The 16284-nt window shown below is 37.6% G+C and overlaps 1 protein-coding gene across 4 annotated transcripts in view; it reads left to right on the forward strand.

The window, feature by feature from the left end:
* The window catches only part of CRPPA (CDP-L-ribitol pyrophosphorylase A), a 426528-nt gene that overhangs the window by 62403 nt on the left and 347841 nt on the right, over window positions 1-16284 (forward strand). The window lies entirely within an intron of this gene.

Genomic DNA, 16284 nt, shown 5'->3' on the forward strand with positions numbered 1-16284 from the left:
CTGTGTTGAGGGTCTCTAAGAACCACCCCCATATTTGGAGATTAGCTAGAAGAACTCATGGAACTGAGTACATAGTTGGACTCAAGGCTAAAATTGATTAGAGTGAAGTTGGATGATAAGAGAAAAAGACCCAGGCAGAGTCTGGAGGAATCCATGTGTAATCTTCCTCATGATCTGTCTCCTTCAGTGTCGCACAAAGTACACCTTCCGTCTAGCAATGAAAAGGCAGCAGCTTGGGTGTGATGTTTCTTTTCAGGGAAGCCCATTAGAGATTTGATGTCTAAGGTATCGTGTTGGTCACATAGATACCCTCTGCCTTGCACATAAACTTTGGATGCCTAGGAGAAAAGCCGGTGTTCAACATAAACCATATTGTTTATGTGAACATCTAGGCATAGTGAGCCACTATTATCAGTTAACTGTTCACTGGAAACACTCAAAGAGCCAAGTTCCCAGGCACTGACCGAGGGCCCACCTGGTGAGCAGGTCTACTGCTCAGGCCTGCAATCTCAGGCCTAATGTAGTAAACATTTTGCACAGCTGTATAGATATTTTGTTAAAATTTTAAAGGTAAGTGATTTCAAAATAGCAAATCATTCATGTTTAGATTATACTGGATTGTCTTTGTTTTCATGTTTTGGAAACATTTTTGTACCTGTAAATTTTACTGCTATTCATTTCTGTGTTTATTTATTAAACAGTTATTAAATATCAGGTATTATGCTTGTCAGAAACTTCCCAATGAAATAAGATCACTTACAACAACTAAGGCAATGCTTGGCTGATGTTAGACAATCAGTAAATAGAGATATATGGACTGTAAAGAATATGAGATAATGGTAGCATAAATATTGACATTTTATAATAAAAGAATACCACATTTTGGATTGAAAGTTAATCACAATGAATCAATCTTTACTATCAATTACCGTTTTAAATATTGAGAATGTAAATCGTAATCAGTTTTCATGGTATGAATAGTCGTCAGTGGTTTGTTTTGTTTTCTTAAAATTCGTTATACAGAAATTTACCTCTATTTGGTCATTAATCAAATATTACCCTATTGATAATCCTAAAAAGCCTGAATCTTGCTAAGTATTTCTAATTTTTTTTAAGATTAATGAAAGAATTTGTTCATCTTTATATAAGCATTTACATTAAGAAGAATAAATATGATAGCTCTATTTTAGAAAATTTAATACAACCTTGTGATCCTCACATTAGAGTAGCATGTTTCAACAGTTTTTGGTAGAGAACTAAGCCTTAATGCACTGAGGCAATAGTTCTCAAATTATGGTTCCCAGACCAGCAGCATAAGCATGTTTTGGAACTTGTTAAAATGCAAATTCTGCGCCTCCACCTCAGACTTAGTTACTTAGAAACTCTGGGAATAGGGCCCACCCATTTGTGTTTTAACAAGCAAGCTGGCCACGTGATCCTGACACTGAATTTTGTGAACCAGCACCCTAAGATATCTGTTGTATGTGATAAATTCTCTTCTGTTGCATTCTTGGGAGAATGAGAACGTAGTCACAAAAAATAACTGTTCTGTGGTTCAGATGAGGAATTCTCAAGCCATTTTGGAGGTTTTGATACAAGTTCTTATGAAAATTATTATTATTATTATTTTTAATTTTTAAAAAAATTTTTATTTTAATGCTATTCTTGTCTGCTTACATTCTTTTTATGTATGTATGTATGGCTGTGTTGGGTCTTCGTTTCTGTGCGAGGGCTTTCTCTAGTTGTGGCAAGCGGGGGCCACTCTTCATCGCGGTGCGGGGGCCACTCTTCATCGCGGTGCGCGGGCCTCTCACTATCGCGGCCTCTCGTTGCCGAGCACAGGCTCCAGACGCGCAGGCTCAGTAATTGTGGCTCACGGGCCGAGTTGCTCCACGGCATGTGGGATCTTCCCAGACCAGGGCTCGAACCCGCGTCCCCTGCATTGGCAGGCAGATTCTCAACCACTGCGCCATCAGGGAAGCCCTGAAAATTATTTTTGATCATAAAGGTGTTCATAAGGAAATTTGTATAAAATATTTCTCTCATCTATATGATTTGTGTATATATATGTTTGCTTTTAACGAATAGAGAAGAGTAAGATAGGACAGAGTTCCAAGGGTGGGAAGTTGTTCTCTATAGAGCGGTCAGAAGTACTCTGTGAAAAGGTAAAGTTTAAACCAACATCAGGAAGTAAGTGAGGCGATAAGTCGTGCAGGTAACTGACAGAACATTATTTTACGTACAGGACGCAGAATCTAAGAAGGTGAGCGAGGCTGGAAGAGAATGACATCATGGGGGGGAGTAGGAGGTGTACCTGGGTCCGGTATCTTGTTGAGCCTTAAAGGCAATGTTATGGGCTTTAGATTTTACCGTGAATGAGAAGGGAAGACTTTGGATGGTGCTGTGTGAAACCTCACTTCTGTGGGGTCACCTGTCAGTTGTGGGGATGGTACCTTACAGAAAATAAGGGAAGAAGTAAGCTATAGTGATGATCAAGGCAAAGGTGATGACAATTAGGGCAATTTGGATAGTAGAGTATTTGGTGTGAAGTGTTGGTTCTGAATATATTTAAAAATAAAATGAGGATAAGCCAATTGGTCACGTATGGGTTATCAGAATGGGAAGAATCATGGGTCCAAGAATTTGCTCTGAATAACTAGAATGCAGTTGCCCCTTTTTTTTTCTTTTTTGTTAATTTTTGTTGGAGTATAGTTGCTTTAAAGTGTTGTGTTTCGAATCATCAACAGGAAGACACTGGAACTCACGAAAAAAGATACCCCACATCCAAAGACAAAGGAGAAGCTACAATGAGATGGTAGGAGGGGCGCAATCAGAGTAAAATCAAATCCCATAACTGCTGGGTGGGTGACTCACAGACTGGCGAACACTTATACCACAGAAGTCTACCCACTGGAGTGAAGGTTCTGATCCCCATGTCAGGCTTCCCAACCTGGGGTCTGGCAACAGGAGGAGGAGTTCATAGAGAATCAGACTTTGAAGCCTAGTGGGAATTGATTGCAGGACCCTGACAGGACTGGGAGAAACAGAGACCCCACTCTTGGAGGGCACAGACAAAATAGTGTGCACATCGGGACCCAGGGGAAGGAACAGTGGCCCCGGGGGAGACTGAACCAGACCTACCTGCTAGTGTTGGGAGGTCTCCTGCAGAGGCGGGGGGTGGCTCTGTTTCACCGTGGGACAAGGACACTGGCAGCAGAAGTTCTGGGAAGTACTCCTTGGCGTGAGCCCTCCCAGAGTCTGTCATTAGCCCCACCAAAGAGCCCAGGTAGGCTCCAGTGCTGGGTTGCCTCAGGCAAAACAACCAACAGGGAGGGAACCCAGCCCCACCCATCAACAATCAAGTGGATTAAAGTTTTACTGAGCTCTGACCACCACAGCAACAGTCAGCTCTACCCACCACCAGAGCCTCCCATCAAGTCTCTTAGATAGCCTCAAACACCAGAGGGCAGCCAGCAGAAGCAAGAAAAACTACAATCCTGCAGCCTGTGGAACAAAAACCACATTCACAGAAAGATAGGCAAGATGAAAAGGCAGAGGGCTATATACCAGATGAAGGAACAAGAAAAAACCCCAGAAAAACAACTAAATGAAGTGGAGATAGGCAACCTTCCAGAAAAAGAATTCAGAATAATGATAGTGAAGATGATCCAGGACCTCGGAATAAGAATGAAGGCAAAGATCGAGAAGATGCAAGAAATGTTTAACAAAGACCTAGAAGAATTAAAAAACAAACAAACAGAGATGACCAATACAATAACTGAAATGAAAACTACACTAGAAGGAATCAATAACAGAATAACTGAGGCAGAAGAACGGATAAGTGACCTGGAAGACAGAATGGTGGAATTCACTCCTGCGGAACAGAATAAAGAAAAAAAAAAGCAAAGAAATGAAGACAGCCTAAGAGACCTCTGGGACAACATTAAACGCAACAACATTCGCATTATAGGGGTCCTAGAAGGAGAAGAGAGAGAGAAAGGACCAGAGAAAATATCTGAAGAGATTATAGTTGAAAACTTCCCTAACATGGGAAAGGAAATAGCCACCCAAGTCCAGGAAGCGCAGAGAGTCCCATACAGGATAAACCCAAGGAGAAACACGCCGAGACACATCATAATCAAATTGGCAAAAATTAAAGGCAAAGAAAAATTATTGAAAGCAGCAAGGGAAACACGAAAAATAACATACAAGGGAACTCCCATAAGGGTAACAGCTGATTTCTGAGCAGAAACTCTACAAGCCAGAAGGGAGTGGCATGATATACTTAAAGTGATGAAAAGGAAGAATCTACAACCAAGATTACTCTACCTGTCAAGGATCTCATTTAGATTTGATGGAGAAATCAAAAGCTTTACAGACAAGCCAAAGCTAAGAGAATTCAGCACCACCAAACCAGCTCTACAACAAATGCTAAAGGAACTTCTCTAAGTGGGAAACACAAGAGAAGAAAAGGACCTACAAAAACAAACCCAAAACAATTAAGAAAATAGTCATAGGAACATACATATCAATAATTACCTTAAACGTGAATGGATTAAATGCTCCAACCAAAAGACACAGGCTTGCTGAATGGATACAAAAACAAGACCCATATATATGCTGTCTACAAGAGACCCATTTCAGACCTAGGGACACATACAGACTGAAAGTGAGGGGATGGAAAAAGATATTCCATGCAAATGGAAATCAAAAGAAAGCTGCAGTAGCTATACTCATATCAGATAAAATAGACTTTAAAATAAAGAATGTTACAAGAGACAAGGAAGGACACTACATAATGATCAAGGGATCAATCCAAGAAGAAGATATAACAATTATAAATATATATGCACCCAACATAGGAGCACCTCAATACATAAGGCAACTGCTAACAGCTATAAAAGAGGAAATCGACAGTAACACAACAATAGTGGGGGACTTTAACACCTGACTTAAACCAATGGACAGATCATCCAAAATGAAAATAAATAAGGAAACAGAAGCTTTAAATGACACAATAGACCAGATAGATTTGATTGATATTTATAGGACATTACATCCAAAAACAGCAGATTACACTTTCTTCTCAAGTGTGCACGGAACATTCTCCAGGATAGATCACATCTTGGGTCACAAACCAAGCCTCAGTAAATTTAAGAAAATTGAAATCATACCAAGCATCTTTTCTGACCACAACGCTATGAGATTAGAAATGAATTACAGGGAAAAAAACGTGAAAAGCACAAACACATGGAGGCTAAACAATACGTTACTAAATAACCAAGAGATCACTGAAGAAATCAAAGAGGAAATCAAAAAATACCTAGAGACAAATGACAATGAAAACAGTACGATCCAAAACCTATGGGATGCAGCAAAAGCAGTTCTAAGAGGGAAGTTTATAGCTATACAAGCCTACCTAAAGAAACAAGAAAAATCTCAAGTAAACAATCTAACCTTCCACCTAAAGAAACTAAAGAAAGAAGAACAAACAAAACCCAAAGTTAGTAGAAGGAAAGAAATCACAAAGATCAGAGTGGAAAGAAATGAAATAGGAACAAAGAAAACAATAGCAAAGATCAATAATACTAAAAGCTGGTTCTTTGAGAAGATAAACAAAATTGATAAGCCATTAGCCAGATTCATCAAGAAAAAGAGGGAGAGGACTCAAATCAATAAAATTAGAAATGAAAAAGGAGCAGTTACAACAGACACCGCAGAAATACAAAGCATTCTAAGAGACTACTACAAGCAACTCTATGCCAATAAAATGGACCACCTGGAAGAAATGGACAAATTCTTAGAAAGGTATAACCTTCCAAGACTGAACCAGGAAGAAACAGAAAATATGAACAGACCAATCACAAGTAATGAAATTGAAACTGTGATTAAAAATCTTCCAACAAACAAAAGTCCAGGACCAGATGGCTTCACAGGTGAATTCTATCAAACATTTAGAGAAGAGCTAACACCCATCCTTCTCAAACTCTTCCAAAAAATTGCAGAAGAAGGAACACTCCCAAACTCATTCTATGAGGCCACCAACACCCTGATACCAAAACCAGACAAAGATACTACAAAAAAAGAAAATCACAGACCAATATCACTGATGAATATAGATGCAAAAATCCTCAACAAAATACTAGCAAACAGAATCCAACAACACATTAAAAGGATCATACGCCATGATCAAGTGGGATTTATCCCAGGGATGCAAGGATTCTTCAATATACGCAAATCAATCAATGTGATACGCCATATTAACAAATTGAAGTATAAAAACCATATGATCATCTCAATAGATGCAGAAAAAGCTTTTGACAAAATGCAACACCCATTTATGATAAAAACTCTCCAGAAAGTGGGCATAGAGTGAACCTACCTCAAAATAATAAAGACCATATACGACAAATCCACAGCAAACATCATTGTCAACGGTGAAAAACTGAAAGCATTTCCTCTAAGGTCAGGAACGAGACAAGGATGTCCACTCTCACCACTATTATTCAACATAGTTTTGGAAGTCCTAGCCACGGCAATCAGAGAAGGAAAAGAAATAAAAGGAATACAAATTGGAAAAGAAGAAGTAAAACTGTCACTGTTTGCAGATGACATGATACTATAAATAGAGAATCCTAAAAATGCCACCAGAAAACTGCTAGAGCTAATCAGTGAATTTGGTAAAGTTGCAGGATACAAAATTAATGCACAGAAATCTCTTGCATTCCTATACACTAACAACGAAAGATCAGAAAGAGAAATTATGGAAACACTCCCATTTACCATTGCAACAAAAAGAATAAAATACCTAGGAATAAACCTACCTAGGGAGAGAAAAGAGTTGTATGCAGAAAACTATAAGACACTGATGAAAGAAATTAAAGATGATACCAACAGATGGAGAGATATACCATGTTCTTGGATTGGAAGAATCAATATTGTGAAAATGGCTATACTACCCAAAGCTATCTACAGATTCAATGCAATCCCTATCAGATTACCAATGGCATTTTTTACGGAACTAGAACAAATCATCTTAAAATTTGTATGGAGACACAAAAGACCCCGAATAGCCAAAGCAGTCTTGAGGGAAAAAAACGGAGCTGGAGGAATCAGGCTCCCTGACTTCAGACTACAGTACAAAGCTACAATAATCAAGACAATATGGTACTGGCACAAAAACAGAAATATAGATCAATGGAACAAGATAGAAAGCCCAGAGATAAACCCACGCACCTATGGTCAACTAATCTATGACAAAGGAGGCAAAGATATACAATGGAGAAAAGACAGTCTCTTCAATAAGTGGTGCTGGGAAAACTGGACAGCTACATGTAAAAGAATGAAATTAGAATACTCCCTAACACCATACACAAAAATAAACTCAAAATGGATTCGAGACCTAAATGTAAGACTGGACACTATAAAACTCTTAGAGGAAAACATAGGAAGAACACTCTTTGACATAAATCACAGCAAGATCTTTTTGGATCCACCTCCTAGAGTAATGGAAATAAAAATAAGCAAATGGAACCTAATGAAACTTCAAAGCTTTTGCACAGCAAAGGAAACCATAAACAGGACGAAAAGACAACCCTCAGAATGGGAGAGAATATTTGCAAACGAATCAACGGACAAAGGATTTATCTCCAAAATATATAAACAGCTCATGCAGCTCAATATTAAAGAAACAACCCAATCCAAAAATGGGCAGAAAACCTAAGTAGACATTTCTGCAAAGAAGACATACACATGGCCAAGAAGCACATGAAAAGATGCTCAACATCACTAATTATTAGAGAAATGCAAATCAGAACTACAATGAGGTATCACCTCACACCATCATCAAAAGGTCTACAAACAATAAATGCTGGAGAGGGTGTGGAGAAAAGGGAACCCTCTTGCACTGTTGGTGGGAATGTAAATTGATACAGCCACTATGGAGAACAGTATGGAGGTTCCTTAAAAAACTAAAAATAGAATTACCATATGATCCAGCAATCCCACTACTGGGCATATACCCAGAGAAAACCGTAATTCAAAAAGACACATGCACCCGAATGTTCATTGCAGCACTATTTCCAATAACCAGGTCATGGAAGCAACCTAAATGTCCATCGACAGACGAATGGATAAAGAAGTAGTGGTACATATATACAATGGAATATTACTCAGCCATAAAAAGGAACGAAATTGGGTCATTTGTTGAGACGTGGGTGGATCTAGAGACTGTCATACAGAGTGAAGTAAGTCAGAAAGAGAAAAACAAATATCTTATATTAACGCATGTATGTGGAACCTAGAAAAATGGTACAGATGAGCCCGTTTGCAGGGCAGAAGTTGAGAGACAGATGCAGAGCACAAACGTATGGACACCAAGGAGGGAAATCGCAGTGGGGTGGGGATGGTGGTGTGCTGAATTGGGAGATTGGGATTGACATGTATACAATGATGTGTATAAAATTGATGACTGATTAAAAAAAAAAAAAGAAAATAAAAGACAATAAAATATTGTGTTTCTGCTGTACAGCAAAATGAATCAGCTATAAGTATACATATATCCTCTCTCTTTTGGATTTTCTTCCCATGTAGGTCACCACAGAGCATTAAGTAGAATTCCCTATGCTATACAGTAGGTACTTATTAGTTATCTATTTTATACATAGTATCAATAGTGTATGTATGTCAGTCCCAATCTCCCAATTGCAGTTGCCCTTTATTGGGATGGAGAATGCGAGAGGAAGAGATGGTTTTGTGTGATCAGATCAAAAGTTTTGTTCTGATAGACTAAGTTTGAGATTTCCTTTAGACATACTCAACTGTATCCCTTAACATTTTTGACTATATGGAACTAGAATTCTGTGGAAAGATCCAGATAATGATAGGCACTTGAGAATTGCCATCATGCAGACATTTAATGCCTTGGAGTTAACTGACATATCTAGAAAAACAGGTACAGAGAAAGTAAGAGGTACAAAGGCTGAATCCTGGGGCAGTCAAAGATTGAGTTTGGGAAGATATATTAGTTTCCTATTACTGTTGAAATAAATTACCACAAACTTACAGAATTAAAAAAAAACAACTTTAAAATTCTAGAGATCAGAAATCTAAAATAGAGGTGGTAGGGCTGTGTTTCTTGAGACTACAGGGGAGACTATTTCCTTGACTTTTCCAGTTTCTAGAGGCCACCTGCATTCCTTGGCTTCTGGCCTATCCCTCATACCATTACAAGCTCTTGATTTCAATGTCACATCTAATCCTAGTGATGACGTCAGACCCATCTAGATAGTCCCAGATAATCTCCCCATCTCAAAATCTCTAATCTTATCTTCAAAGTCCCTTTGCCTTCTAAATGACTTATTCAGATTCTGGGAATTAGGACATGGATATCTTGGGAAGGGGCATTATTCAGAAGAGGAGTGGCCAAAGAGTAAACAGGGTAATGTCCCAGAAGCCTAGTGAAGAAAGGGGTTCAAGAGTGATTGAACAGTTGTTAAATGCTGCATAGTGGTTTAAAAAAAGGATCGAGAACTGACCATAATAAGCCTTGCCACTGTGAGATCGCCAGTGTCGGGGTGGTGGTGGTGTTAGTTATGGAAACCTGGTTGCAATTGATTGACTAGAGAATAGGAGGGCTGCTTTTTATAGGAACTTCCATGCGTATGGAGCAGAAAAATGGGGTGGCCAAAGGGCGTTCTAAACTGAGAATTTTTTTATTAAGGTGGATGGCATGACAACATATTGATATAATGATGGAGTGATTTAGTAGAAAGGAAAAGACTGATACTGTATTGAGAGGGGATGGATAGTTCATCCACAGGGATAGGAGGAAAGGCCATATTTGGGTACAGATGTAGATTAATAGATGTAGTGGGGAGATTTTTTGGAGTTTGTTGTCCGGCTTTTATTTTCTCAGTGATGTGGGGTGCAGATCATCAGCTGAGACCCAGGGAGGGGGGAGGTATCTAGGCTTTAGGATAGAAAAGGATACCTCTAGTCCATAGTAAATACTGACTTTTATTCTTAAATTCTTACACTTAAGCTAAAAATACACAAAATCATCCCAAAGAAAAAATATATCTATTTTCCAGGGCTATTTTCTGGACATTTATGGGAAACTGAAATATTTGATCAAAAAAACTGCAAAACCATCAAATGGGTCAATCACTAATGTGGCCTTGAAATGTGGACTTGACATGTGAACTTGTTATATCTTATCAAGGGTGTAACTTTGCTTTGTGGTACTCACGTAGAAAATACATAATAGTGTTGATCATTTACTGAGTTGAGCAGAAATCGGGCACTTGTAAGTAAGGTCATATGAGATTGTATTATACATAGAAGAAGCACATCTTAATCTGATCCAAAGCCATATGGACTGTGGCCAGAAAGGTGGTTATTTTTGGTTTTTGTTGTTGTTTTTCCCGAGTTTGAGGTTATGGGTGACTTTTCCTCATCAGATGGTGCTGGGAAGTTATAGATGTCAAGCTGCAGTTCTGTGTATGAATCTGCTGGATTGTTTCCCCCACCATTTCTTGTCTCATGTCATTCATCCTCTTGTTCTGTGTGCTCTAGTTATGCTCACTTTATTTCCTCAAATACAAGTTTGGTCCTTTCTGGAACTTTACTTCCTATCTTGCTGTGTATCCTTTAGGTAGTAAGTAAATTATCATTTAGGGAAGCCTTTACTGTCCACCCCCATCCCCACTAGGTTAGTCCAACCCACTACACATTTTCCCAGTGCCCTGTTTTTTCTTCCCAGCATCAAAATTAGATGGAATAATTACTTGGGAAATCACTTATGAAATGTCCAACTCCCCTGCTAGACCATGAGCCCTGTGAAAGTAGGCATGGTACCTGTCTTAGCAACTTGCCTGACATTTTATTAGTACCAAGTACATATTTGTTCAATGGATGAACATCAAAGTGTATGCATATAAATATGAAAAATATCCAATGTACTGCTTCTTTTGGGCCACTTTTTCAAGATATTAACACTGTTTCCACTCTGCATTTAGGTCCCTATGCAAATGTCACCTCCTCAGAGAAGCTTTCCACTGATAACTTATACAAAAAACTATTCTCTGTCATGTATTGCTTAATTCTGCTTTAGTTTCATTAGATATCACTAATGTATTTTTGGTAGATTTTTCTCTTTCCTGCATGAACGCTCCATTAGAGCAGGAATTTTATCTTATCTCTAGCACCTGGAAGAGTTCATGGCTTACATGATGTTCTTAACTTTTTCAAATGTAAGTTTTATACATACATGGGTATATGTAGATACATGTTTATGTGTTAACACTTAGGTCAGTTATTATATAGAAAGCTTTACATGGGGTAATATATATGTTATGTACATACTGAAATTTTTTCTAAAACCTTCAAGAAATTCATCTGAGAAATCAGAAGTATAGGCAAACATCTGTGTGTAAAGCTAGTGATTTGCAGCATTTTTGTAAATGTGAGAAATTCTATTCGGCCTCTATTTCTAGAGATTAGTTTTAATGAATTTAAAGAGTCACTTGAAGTTGTTTTGGGGGAATCTTTATGGAGCATGAAAATGCTCATGATATTAATATAACTCGTTATGTTAACTATATATAATATGTATTTATGCTTACATGTCCACATGTGTGTGTATGAGTACACATACAAAATAGAAAAACTAGTTGGATATGTGAATACTGACATGTGACTGGGTTGATAGTAATTGAAGTCATTAAAAATCTGCAGATGTGATACACATTTAAAATATATAAATACTTAAGTATTTGGTTTTGATTGGTTTTGGACTTTCCCACGTACTTGGTTTTGTTGCTTAAAAACGATTTGAAAAACTTTCATTCCTTGAATTTTTAACGATGCATTAAGCAGCTGCTAAAGGAAAAGATGGCTAAATTAAAGAGTAACAAATTCAGTAGTGAAAATTACTCAGTCTATAGAAACATGAGGAAAACACCAGATTGGTCCAGAGGATTCTTATTGAGTATTCAAGTACATAATCATGTTCTATACTGTTTTAGAAAAATTTTGTACAAAAGCTTTTTTTTTTTTTTTTTTAATATTTTATTTATTTATTTATTTATTTATGGCTGTGTTGGGTCTTCGTTTCTGTGCGAGGGCTTTCTCCAGTTGCGGCAAGTGGGGGCCACTCTTCATCGCGGTGCGCGGGCCTCTCACCATCGCGGCCTCTCTTGTTGCGGAGCACAGGCTCCAGACGCGCAGGCTCAGCAATTGTGGCTCACGGGCCCAGTGGCTCCGCGGCATGTGGGATCTTCCCAGACCAGGGCTTGAACCCGTGTCCCCTGCATTGGCAGGCAGACTCCCAACCACTGCACCACCAGGGAAGCCTGTACAAAAGCTTTTTAAATTACATGAATCAATTTCTTGAGGAAAATTGGTGTGATGGGCACAGATGGTATTCTAAACTTTATTGAGACCTGGCCTCATTTCTAACACAAGTTTTTAAGTTCTCAATGAGAATTTTAGAAGATAACTTGTTAAATTTTCATGAAAATGCACATGCATGGAAGACAGAGCACACCAGTGACAGAATTGTTCTCTGCAGTGTTAATTATGTACCTTTTGGTTTGATATCCTAGACTTCACTGCAGAGATTAATACTTAGGTGTTAAATTTTCTCAATCTCCATTAAGAGTATTTTAATACAACTGGCTGTTTAACCTGAAAGGGAAAAAACACCTTTCAAAAACGTGCCTAAAACAGCCCTTTGATTGTTAAAGATTCCTGTCACTGAAGTCTCTAGGTCCAAGAATACAATTATAAAATTAAAGGAATATAATAGGAATTTCATTTTGTAATACGTACCTGCTCACACCCCACATGCATTAGAATGAAATAGGACTTGTATCTTGTACTGAGTGCTAACACGTTGGGCTTTAAATGCCAAGTTAACAAGAAACAAGTCAAAAGCATTGAATTTTATTAAGAGTCTTTCCTTTATATCCACAAGCATTACAGTTCTCGGAGGTTTTATTGCTGTTTTTACAGAGTGTACTTGTCCATTCCTTCTGCCTCCCTCTCTGTGTTTAGTTAGGCCTGGATTGAATTTGGAGGTGATGAGGAAGAGCCTCAGGATAGAGTTTCAGAAGAAACCTCACGTCACATGGGGTTTTGAAAAGGAAAAGTAGGAAACATAGGAGGGCAGTAATCATTTTTATAAATGAAGAATTGAGGAAGGGATAGAAATGAAAAGATATGTAGTGGGATGAGTAAGTGAAAGATGGAAGAAACTATGAAGAAAATGAGTGAAAAACAAATGAGGGCTCTTATGGTAAAGCTTTGAGTTGGAAATGAGCGACTTGTTGAATTAGTGGAAGTATCTGCAAAACATTATTTTTGCCCCTCAAATGTCAGGCACAAACTATGGTAGAAAGTTGCACATCTCATAAATAAAACCATCATCTATATAGATTTATACTTTGAGAAAATAAATTCACAACTTGATAGTTTGTTTGAATTTATTAAACACTTCCCAACGTCATGCTTTTCTCTATTGGTCGTATTTCTCAAGATTGTATCCTTCTCTCTTCTACCTTTATTTTTCTTCCAGTTATCCTACTTATATATATTCAGGTAACCAGACGAGTTCTGGTTCTATTTTGGAGAAATTCCAAAGTGCTATAGAAAAAATGATCCTGTGACACTGGCTGGGATCTCCTTTGAGAATATTTTTACCTTCAGAAGTTTCTTAACCATAGCCTAAAACAGTACTTTGTCTCTTATTTACTTCATGTATATGGAGAAAACCTTATAAATTATTGCTTCACAAACTTGCTTTTTTTCTGAATCTTCCCTTACATTGATAAGATTTGATGGTACAGTTTAAAAACTAATCACTTGATTATCTTTTGATATAGCCCTCATTCTTCATGCGGACTTGGGTGGGGGGGTGGGGGGAGGATCTCTCTTGATGATTTTCCTCCTGCCATCCTTGTCCATTTTTAATGTTCCACACCAGTGATCCCCACAAATGATCCTTTTAACATGCAAATCTGTCAGTGTTCACCCACAGCTCTAGGACTTTAGGTGGTCCTCTGTGGTTCACAGGATAAACTACCAGCTCCTTAGCACGGCATACAGTAATAGTCCATTGCTCAAAACTCCAGTCTACAGACTTCATGACTTAGTTTCCTTACCACATCTTTTATCCTGTTATGTCTACTTTGGGTATATACTGTTCCTTTCATGTTTCATTAAAAATAGGCAGACAACAAAAATAAACAAATGGACCTAATTAAACTTAAAAGGTTTTGTACAGCAAAAGAAAGCATCGACAGAATGAAAAGACAATCTACTGAATGGGAGGAAATAATTGCAGATGATATCACTGATAAAGTGTAAATATCTAAAATATATGAACAGCTCATATAATGTCCAAAATAAAGAACCTGCTGCAAAAATGGGCAGAAGACCTGAATATGCATTTTTCCAAAGAAGACATACAGATGGCCAATGGGCACGTGAAAAGATGTTCAACATCATTAATCATTGGAGAAATGTGAATGAAAGCTACAGTAAGATATCACCTCACACTAGTGAGAATGGCTATCATCAAAAATACCACAAATAACAAATGTTGATGAGGATGAGGAGAAAGGAGAACCCTTGTACACTGACGGTGGCAATGTAAATTGGTACAACTATTGTGGAAAAGAGCATGGAGGTTCCTCAATATACAAAGGATGTAGAAGTTCAACTCCTGGGTATATATCTGAAGAAAATAAAAACATTAATTTGAAGAGCCATATGCACTCCCATGTTCATAGTACCATTACTTAAAATAGTTAGGATATAGAAGCAATCAAAGTGTCCAACAAGTGAATGGATAAAGATGTGGTATATATACACAATGGAATAGTATTCAACCATAAAAAGAATGAAATTTTACCATTTTCAACAGCATGGATTGACTTGGAGGTATTATGTTTAGTGAAATAAGTCAGACAACATATGGTATCACTTATATGTGAAATCTAAGAAGCTAGTGAATACTGCAAAGAAACATACTCAGAGATATAGAACAAATTAGTGGTTACCAGTGGGGAGGGGGAAGGTAAGAAGGGCAAGATAGGGTAGGGGATTAAGAGGTACAAACTACTAGGTATAAAATAAGTTTAAAAAGGTAAAACATATTTCTACTTCACTATCATTTATTGGTCACCTTAATTCCTGGTGATTTTTTTCCCTTTATTGAAGCCTTTGAAATCTATTGCCTTATACCCCAAAGCGTTTTACCATCAAAGTTTTTAACGTGTATTTAGAGATACATTAAAGTGCAAACTTGTCGGTTCCCTTTCTGTTTTGTTTTGGATCTTAGGTGTTTAGAACTGACTTGATGTTCCTTCCTGGTTTATCGTTGGCTACTACAGTTTATCTGTGCTAGCCACCTCTTTGTTTTTAAAAAATTTATTTTTTCTCCCCGTTTTCCAAGATCTTACTCTTCTGCTTTCTGAAGAACCTCTTCTGTTGTATTTAATGCTTTTCTTAGTCAACTTATCATATGTATCTAAATACATGTCTTATTCAGGTTAAGTTTTTAAAACTTAACAGATCTTGATTTTTATTCACTATGACGTCTTCCATGTTGAAGAATCTAGAGCTCGTTCCTTGTTCTTGATTAGATTACTTCATAGTTTTTAATTATGTGCGTAGACTACATTCTACTTGTCTGTCTTTTTGGAGACCTACATTGCTTGCTCCCAAAAATGCAGTAATGGTAGCCCCCATATTTGTCACTGTAAGCACAGTGCAACAGTTTTTCTGGGATACATATCAAGGAGTGGAATTGCTAGGTCATGGGGTACATGCATTCTTAATTTCATTTTTCTACCTGGTTGCTCTCCAAGTGGCTGCACCAGTTTGAGATTCCACTAGCAATGAAGTGGGGGGTGGGGAAGTTCTAGTTTCAGCCGCATATTCTATAGTTATGAAGTGCTGTAACTTTCTAATTTTTATCAATGTAATAGGCATATTATATATTGATCTCTGTTTTACAAATTTGAGTTTTATTGCTACCGTTCTACATATATTTTTACATTTCTGTGTTGCTTATCTTATTAACGTGTATTAATATCCTTTGTCCATTTTCTTGAGTTTCTTCTCTATTTGGTGGAGTTTCTTCTGTATTCTGGATGTATTCCTTTCTTAGTTGTACACATTACAAATATTTTCTCTTAGTCTATAACTTCTCTGCTAATGTTATCTTTAATGTTCTTCATTTATATGTAGCCAAATTGTGTGCATTTAAGGTCTTAAATT

This window comes from Balaenoptera borealis, assembly GCF_965194805.1.
Source record: "Balaenoptera borealis genome assembly, chromosome: 7".
Taxonomy (NCBI): Eukaryota; Metazoa; Chordata; class Mammalia; order Artiodactyla; family Balaenopteridae; genus Balaenoptera; species Balaenoptera borealis.